At 47.5% G+C, this 8,707-nt stretch overlaps 1 long non-coding RNA gene across 1 annotated transcript; it reads right to left on the minus strand.

Annotated features, from left to right (window-relative positions):
- Positions 1-157: 157 nt before the first annotated feature.
- On the minus strand, positions 158-4,885 carry LOC149992453 (uncharacterized). The gene is made up of 2 exons (XR_016508266.1): positions 4,610-4,885; positions 158-335 (listed from the first exon to the last, which is right to left on the minus strand). It is a non-coding gene; the product is annotated as an uncharacterized LOC149992453 (long non-coding RNA).
- Between the last annotated feature and the right edge of the window lie 3,822 nt (positions 4,886-8,707).

Here is an 8,707-nt window from a genome sequence, read left to right on the forward strand (position 1 = left end):
GCTTACATAAAAATGGCATGTCATTTCACATTAAAGAAGGGATGAATCAGTGCCCAGGTGGCTTAATTCTATGTCTTTCAGCTTTTTTCTTATTCTTCAAACACCCTCTGAGGCACATGAACCACTACATTTGTTGATCTTAATGAAGCAAAAAATATCTTGAAATAGCTTTATTCTTGGTACTTCCTTTTTTACCCTGTGACTCTTTCATCATTGAAGAGGCTGAGTTTAGAAAGAAGGGTATCCTTGGCATTCACTTCTGAACCAGGGTCTTGAAACCCATACCAGAGACCAGTATTCAAAGTCAAAGCTTTTATTTGCAGGCATCCGACTTCCTGAGGAAAAGTAATAAGGGTGTTGGAGTCTCAGGAAGGACTCAGAGCAAAAGAACCCCTACACACACACATACACTCACACACATTTAGCTTCTGTCCCCACCACTCTGAGAGGAGACAAAAACTTTCTGGGTTGGGGACTTGGACCTGTTTTGCCAAGAAGACCCAACTGTGATTCCAATTCCTTCTCTCTTAATCCTGTGGCCTCTGAGAAATACATTGTTTTTTTTTCATTTGCTCATTGAACAAAGAGTTCTTGGATATCTATTTTGTCCCTTCCTAAATAGAGACTGTTTGGGGTTCACATCACACCAGGGCACCTTAAAGAGCAGATCTGAGCTCCCTCTTCTGATGATGCTCATGGGGTCCTACACACCTAGCATGCCACCTGGCCACATGCCTCCCTCCACTCACTTGAAGGGACACTCAGAAGAATTTAGGGGTTGAACTATATGCCCCCCCAATTGATATATTAAAGAACTAATCCGTACCTCAGAATATGACCTTATTTGGAGACATTATCTATACAGAGGTCATCAAATTAAAATGAGGCTATTAGAGTAGACTCTACTCCAATATGACTGGTGTCCTTGTAAAAGGGGGAAATTCAGAGACAGACATTCACATAGAAAAGATAGCCATGATGGACTTGAAGATGGCCAGATACAAGCCAAGGAGCGAGGCCTGTAACAAATCCTCCCCTGCTGACACGTGATCGCAGACTTCTGGCCTCTGTAATGTGACATGGTAAATTCCTATTGTTTATACCACGCATCTGTCACGCTTTGTTAGAGCAGCCCAAGCAGATGGACACCGGACCCAACCCAAGCCCTTCAAACCCTTCAGCTCCGGACACATTCAGTTGTCTGTCCATCCCCTAAAGACTTTGTGTGTCCCACTGGTCCTTCGCGGCAGGCGAAGAGGTTTCCAGCGGTGGATGGAGCAGGGAGGATGTGCGGTGGAGTGACTTTTGGATTGCTGGTCATTCTGTTCCACAAATTCTTTTGAGGGGTATCTATTGGGGTGCCTGCCCACCCATAAGCCGGTGATCCTTTTCAATAGGACACTTCCTCTTTCCCTCTATCAGTGACAGAGAACAGCCCTCAGCCAAGTTAATGTCGGGGCACTTCCCCTTCCCCAGCCATTGCTTACTGGGCCAGGGGCGTAACCCTGATCAAACTAGACCAATCAGATTTCCTTATTTCTGAAATTCTCCTTCAGAACGGAGAGCTAATAGAATCTAGAATCAGAGCTTTTGCCTATGGTTGAACTTGGAAATGTAAATTGGGAGCTGAGGGTGTGCATTCTCTAAGGTGAGCCAGACTAACCAGAAAAACCAGCGCCAGGAGGGAAAGAACAAAGTGGACATTTGAAGGGGAAGGTGACAGGCACCAGGGAGAGGGGCCCAGGCTCTCTGTCCTGAGGCCTGACACCATCTCACACACCCTTCCAAATTACCTCCCCTCCCCCGCCTTTGCTTAAGCTACTTGGGCTATTTTCTTTATACTTGCTACCAAATCTGTAACATATCTCCTCTTAATGTAGCTAAATCCCTCTAAATGTATAACTGTAAGCAATCTTCATAGTCCAAAGTATCCATTTTTCAGTACAGGTATAGAAATGCTAATTACCTTTTGGTTGGAAATAAACAAAATCATTAAGTGTCTATGTGCTTTGTATTCAGCCAAATTGGAATTCAGTCAGCTCTGCTAGTTACTTGCTTAATCTCTTTTTGCCTTGGTCGCCTCATCAGGAACACACGGGTGATGAAAGCACTTACCTCTTTGGTTTGCTGTAAAAAACCAGTGACACACGCAGTGTGGCAGGTGTGTGTGTATTCAGAATCATATCACTTATCTTTGATAAGCTTCCAAAAGTGTGATGGCATTTGTTTAATTACTTATATATCTATTTGCACTGGGGGAAAAAATGTCTAGATCTGAACACACAAAATTGGATGTCCAGGTGATTTTAATTTTTTCTTTCTGTCCCTATATTTTCATTTTTCAACAATAAAAAATCATAATACTGATAGCAAAGAAATTAGGGGAAAATACTTTCTTCAGTCAGGGGCCTGAAATCTTTTTGTTAGAGACATTTTAGGAACAGTGTCGTGTTATAATCTTTGAAATAAGATGTAACCTTAAGGATCACTCAATTCAAACCTTTCCTTTTATGAGTGGACTAAAAATGACTTACAAGAACATTTAATGAATACATATCTACACCTTGCTTTGAAATGCAACAAAAATCAGATGGATTGGAGGGTGGGTGAAGGAACGAATGAAAAGGTGATAATGCCAATATTGGTGAGTAGAGTCTAGGTGTCAGGCACATGCGTGTCCATGGAAAATTCTCACAACATTCTGTTGCTCACTGTTTTTCATAATAAAATCTTTGGAAGTTCAAGAACACATGGAGGTTCTAACAGCTCAAAGTGCTGAAGGAGAGAGGAACAAGTAAGCCCTGGCCAGGGTGGCTCAGTTGGCTGGAGCACCACCCATGCACTAAAAATGTCATGGGCTTGATTTCCGGTCAGAGCATACACCTAGGTTTGATCCCTGGTGGAGGAACATAATGGAGGCATCTGATCGATGCTTCTCTCTCACATCATTGTTTCTCTTTCTCTCTCATCAATAAATGTGTCCTCTGGCAAGGAAAGGAAAGAAAAGAAAAGAAGGCAGGAAGGAGGAAGGAAGAGAGAGAGAGAGAAGAGTGGGGAGAGGGAGAGGAGGGGGAGAGAGAGAGAAGAAAAGAAGAAAGAAAGAGAAAGAAAGAAAGAAAGAAAGAAAGAAGAAAGAAAGAAAGAAAGAAAGAAAGAAAGAAAGAAAGAAAGAAAAAGAAAGGAAGGGGAGGGAGGGAGGAAGGAAGGAAGGAAGGAAGGAAGGAGAAGAAGAAAGAAAGAAAGAAAGAAAGAAGAAAGAAAGAAAGAAAGAAAGGAAAGAAGAAAGAAAGAAAGAAAGAGAAGAATGAAGAGAAGAAAGAAGAAAGAAAGAAAGAAGAAAGAAGAAAGAAGAGAAAGAAGAAAGAAAGAAAGAAGAAGAAAGAAAGAAAGAAAGAAAGAGAAGAAAGAAGAAGAAAGAAAGAAAGAAAGAAAAAGAAAGAAAGAAAGAAAGAAAGAAGAAAGAAGAAAGAAAGAAAGAAAGAAAGAAAGAAAGAAGAGAAAGAAAGAAAGAAAGAAAGAAAGAAAGAAAAGAAAGAAGAAGAAAGAAAGAGAGAAAGAAAGAAAGAGAAGAAGAAAGAAAGAAAGAAGAAAGAAAGAAAGAAAGAAAGAAAGAAAGAAGAAAGAAGAAAAGAAAGAAGGTCCCCCACTTCTTTCCTCTTACTTTTTAGATGAAGTCGCCAAGACCCAGAGAAATCCCAGTTCTTGCCAAGATCTCACTGCAAGTTCAAAGGCTTCTGGCCCTCGGTCTAAGGCCTTGTCATGATTCTCCCTGTCACCAGAGCTTTGCTGCCCTCTATTTGTCCCCCCTCACCCAGCGAGCAAGGGTGTCAAAAGACTTGTTGAAGCCCATAAAGTGCTGTCAGTCCCGTCCAATGAGCAAAGCAAATTTATCATCCCCAGTGACAAGCATCCTTCTTGCCAGTTTGAAATTCAAGCTGGACTCCAGCATGTGCACCTCTGCTAGCCGATAATGCGAAAATGTCTGCAAATCCACCCCAACTTTGTCCTTCAGAAGGACACTGCCTTGAAACAAGGAGCCAGAAAAAATGATTCCAACATGCAAACCAGCCAAGAAACAGGGATAGAGAGTCCTGACAAGCTAAGAGGACAACCAGGTGTCTGTTCAACCAGTGGTCAAAGGTGACAGATGGGACAGTCACAGGAAAAAAGGTTAGCCAGTGAGTGTATTCCACACACACTCCGCCAAAAGCAACGTTCAGCTTCACCAGTAAACAAAGAAACACAAATCAAGTCAACAATCAAGGCCTTTTTCCGCCCATTACATTTCTAAAGAAAAAGGTGACAATACCCAGTGTCCGGAAGGGGTCCACTCAGCCCCCTTCTGTCCCCACTCATCTCCACCCACCCCTTCTCTTCACTTTTTTACTCTTTTCTTTTATTATTATTTTTTAGTGATTGATTGATTTGAGAGAGAGAGAGATATCAATTCGTTGTTCCACATATCAATTCACTCATTGGTTGATTCTTACATGTGCCCTGACCAGGGGTTTGAACCTGCAACCTTGTCATATAGGGACAAGCTGAGCTGTCCTCCAGGACTTTTACTCTTTTCTTTTCTTTTTTCTGCAGCCAGGGGTAGGCAGCCTACCTATCTTGAGTCCTCATTTCTTTCCAGTCCCAGAAGTCACTTATTTGGCTCCACAGACAAAGGGAACTCATCCACGTTTGGGGACATGCCAGCTGCCCATTAGACCAATTTGGAGAATCATGTGGCCGGGGAGTTCATTCTACAGGAATTAGTACAAGCACCATTTTCGGTAGAGACCTGTTCTAGAAAAAAACTTCAGTTGAAGAAGACACATCTTTTTAGTATAAGTGCATCCTTCCTACTCTCTGGCTACTTTCAAAGGAAAAAAAGTGTCAAAAAAAACTCGGTTAAAAAAAAAGATCGTAGGCTACAGGTTCACCACCTACTTCACCCCACCCGTTCCCCCCGGCAGCACCTTGTTGCTGACGTCGTGGAGGGGGGACATTCGTCAAAGCATTCGGGAAGTCTGGCAGCACACAAGGCCAGACAACAGAGGAGGGACACACTCCGTTTTGAAATTGTCAGCAACTGAAACCAGTACGTCCAATTCTTTAAAAAAATCACACACACACGGCACTCACAATTAAGGTAGAGTAGACCTTAAAATTTCATGGTTTGCCAAAGCAAGCATAATTTCATTCACTTATTCATCAATTCACTTTTTACTGAATATCTACTAAGTTCTAGACACTGACTAGACGCTAGGAATATCCTGGTAAAAAGACAAATGTGGCCCCTTTCCTTGGGTATCCTTACAGAGAGAGAGAGAGAGAGAGAGAACTTGGAATGAACAGTTTTAAAGCTCTAACTGAGCTTTTAAATCATATATACTTAATGCCTTCAACAAACATGTATATTGCACTTCCCCTGTTCAAGGCACTATTTGTTTTGTTTTGTTTTATACTCACCCAAGGATGTGCTTACTGAGTTTTAGAGAAAGGGGACTGCAGGGAGAGAGAAAGGGAGAGAAACATCGATGTGAGAGAGAGACATCAATTGGTTGCCTCTCGTACTCACCCCAACCCCAACCAGGGACCAAATCCACAACCTGGGCATGTGCCCTGACCTGGACTCCAACCCGTGACCTTCTGGTTTATGGGATGATGCTCCAACCAACTGAGCCACATCAGCCAGGGCTGAGGCACTATTCTTCTGGCAGCACCGATAGTACCCCCTGATTCTGACAGTATTGTTAGCACACCTAACTTCAGCCCCGCCACCCACCCGGTTTCTTGACCCCTCACTCCCTTCCTCTCCATTCTGACCCATCACCCAAAGCTGGTCTCAGCCCTCCCTCGGTTGTCACTGAAAAACTCCCCGGAACAAAAGCAAACCTGCACACCCAGGTTTGTGTGTTATGGCCGACCAGACTGAAAATTTGGAGAAATGGGGAGTTTTTCCATTTCTGAGCCGAGCGTCAGACATTACATCATTCAAAACAGCATCTGGGCCATGTCTGCCCCAGAGCTCTGTGTCCCCCTGTTCCTGGGGTGGCCCATGCAGAGGGTGGCCCCACTCCTTTGACTTACTGCCTGCCACCCAGTCCGGGAGAAGCTTGACACCACTGACTGCCACAGTGCACAGACTGGCCTGGGCCTGAAGGCGGGGCCGCTGTAGACCAGGGAGGAGGATGCCAGAGCTTCTGGAAGGGGCGGGAGGAGGGGGCGTGTAATCTACAAGGACTGCCACAGGCCAAGATGACATTCATGAGCCACCATGTCCGGGAGCTAGAATGCCAACTCCGAGTCACGGAGGGACTGTCCCCAAGTCAGGTTGACCTGGAGCACCGGGGAAGTGGGGGCACCCAAGGGTTGTAAGAGTGGGCAAATGGATCAGCCTGGCGATGCCTGCTTTGGGGGAAGGCAGCACACACGGGGTAGGAAAGGGGTCCTTGTCAAGGTTCACATCCAGAGGTCCCCTCCTTCCCGGACAGCGGACAGCAGGCATGGTTTCTTCGGCAGCTTCGCAGAAACTGGCCTCCGGGGACCAACTCAAACAGAGGCTGGAGAGATGCGGCCAAACAGCCAGGCCTCGGGGAGGGGTCTGATGGGGCTCCAGAGAGTGAGGCACAGGGAACTGAGTCTACCTCAAGGACATGAGACCTGCAGGGATTACTGGGGCTGCCGTTTTACTTATGAACGCATTTTCAGATTCTGATCATGGATCTGATAACATCTAGCTCTGGAGTATTTTTAGGCCCAGCTCTTTTTAGATATTTCTCATACACAATTCATTCTCTGCAGCTCATGAAACAGAAGAAGCCTGGGAATAAAGTTGGAGACAAAGGTTAATAAAGTCCTTAGTCTAGCAAAATAATAATAATAATAATAATAAATCACATGAGACCTGCTCTGTAGGCCTGGCCTTGGCTCTGAGCCCCCTGGGAGGCCAGGTGGGGGTCAGGCTCACTCTCCACAGCTGGATAACGAGAGACGGGGGGGCCCACGTCCTCTTCCCTAGTTGCCTAAAGATGCCTGCCTGTTACTTCCCTTTGCCTTGGTGGCAAAGCTGCTCAGCCTCTCTCCTTCTGCCAGTCATTGTCAAATGGTACTGGGGCAAAGCAGGAAGAGAAGACTGTGTGCGTTCCTCCACCCAGAGCTCCACCGCAGGGGGCCCACCTGTCCCCTAGGCAGGCCTCCAGGGCAGTGTGGTCCCAATTTCCAAAATTAACTCTCCTTGTAGAGTCATAGCATTAAATGCCCCAGTAAACATGCCCATATGTTACCCCGGGAGAGAAAGCAATTAAGCCCCTGTCAGCCATGAACTAGGTTAGTTTATAGACCAGAAAAAAGCCAGGCGGGAGTGCACGAGGGGCAACAGAGCAAGGCAGGCCCATGTGGGAGCTCAGGGGCCTTGGACAGACAGCAAGAAAAGGCGCTAAAAGCACCAAAGACACCTTCTTTGTTGTGCCCGGAGGAGGCAGTGGACCTGCTCTCTGACCCCCACGAAGTTCAGGTTCAGGGACAAGTTCCTTCCACAGACTGGATGGGGCCCCACCCTCTGAGGCTCACCCATGGCTGCAGGAATCCCTGGGACCTAATTATACGCACGAATCAGAACTCGGGCTGCAGGCTCTGGCCATGCAGGGAGAAGCAGAAAGCCGACACCTGCCAGCTTGTCCCCACTGGCCTTGCCCTAAAGCGGCAGGGCGCCTGGCCCTGAGCCGGAGGCCCCCTGCCTGGGTGGGCCAGCAGCGCCCTATATCGAGAGCATGAGCGTGCTGGGGGGAATGGCAGGCATGTGGCCCAGCTGTCACAGTGAGCCCAGCCCAGAAAGGCTGCTCCGTCCCCACATCCTGCTCCTGCTCCGGGCTCCAGAGCCAGCGCAGAACAGTGGCTCGGTCCATGCCCACCCTCCGCCAGTGCTCTCTGTCCAGGGGACAATGAACCCATGAAAGGGACAAAGAATGGGTGGAGGCCACCGGAAGAGAGAACAGTTAGAGACCTGCGAAGGACGATGGTGGGCTCTGTCCTCAATGCTGACTTGCCCCCTTTCATCTTCCCTAGTCCCTCTGCAACCACAACCCCCCCCCCCCAGGGCATTCCCTGACTCCCGAGACACAGCCTTCCTGATGCAACAATAGCTTGGGATTCCACGATCCACTCTCAGCCTTGTTTTCCAGATCTGTAGAATGGGAATACTTCTACTTTTCTCTTGAGCTGACTGTCCTTGGCCACAGAGGGAGAGTCCCCTCAGCCCAGTTCATGAGACTGGCTGCTCAGCCTGTGGCTGAGCCGGGCCCGTGGAAGGAACGAGGTGGCCCTGGGAGCCACGTTTTCAGGAGGGGGCTTGGCCACTGCTCTTAGGGAGCACTTGAGATTGATGAGACCCAAGCCAGGCATTTGGGGCCTGGGGGAAAGTGTCCCAGCAGTTCAAGGCCAGGTTGCCCTTGCCCTTGGGGCCAGCACCCTGCCATCTGCCTGGGGCCAGTGACAGGCACAGACAGGCTCTGCTCAGGAATGGCAAACAGTTCAGGACAAGAAGAATGGAGGTGAAGTGAAGGGTGAGCTCCCTGGCACGGTGGAGCCAGGTGACTGAGGTACTGAGAGGTGGCGTCTAAGAGAATGGGGCCTGGGCTCCCCTCACAGTGCTCAGCGAGGTAGGGGGAGGGGAGGGCGGGCCAGCCTGTGCATGGAGTCTGCCTGGCCCCTTGTCCTT

The sequence above is a fragment of the Furipterus horrens genome, unplaced genomic scaffold (assembly GCF_987537825.1).
Source record: "Furipterus horrens unplaced genomic scaffold, mFurHor1.1.pri manual_scaffold_15, whole genome shotgun sequence".
Taxonomy (NCBI): Eukaryota; Metazoa; Chordata; class Mammalia; order Chiroptera; family Furipteridae; genus Furipterus; species Furipterus horrens.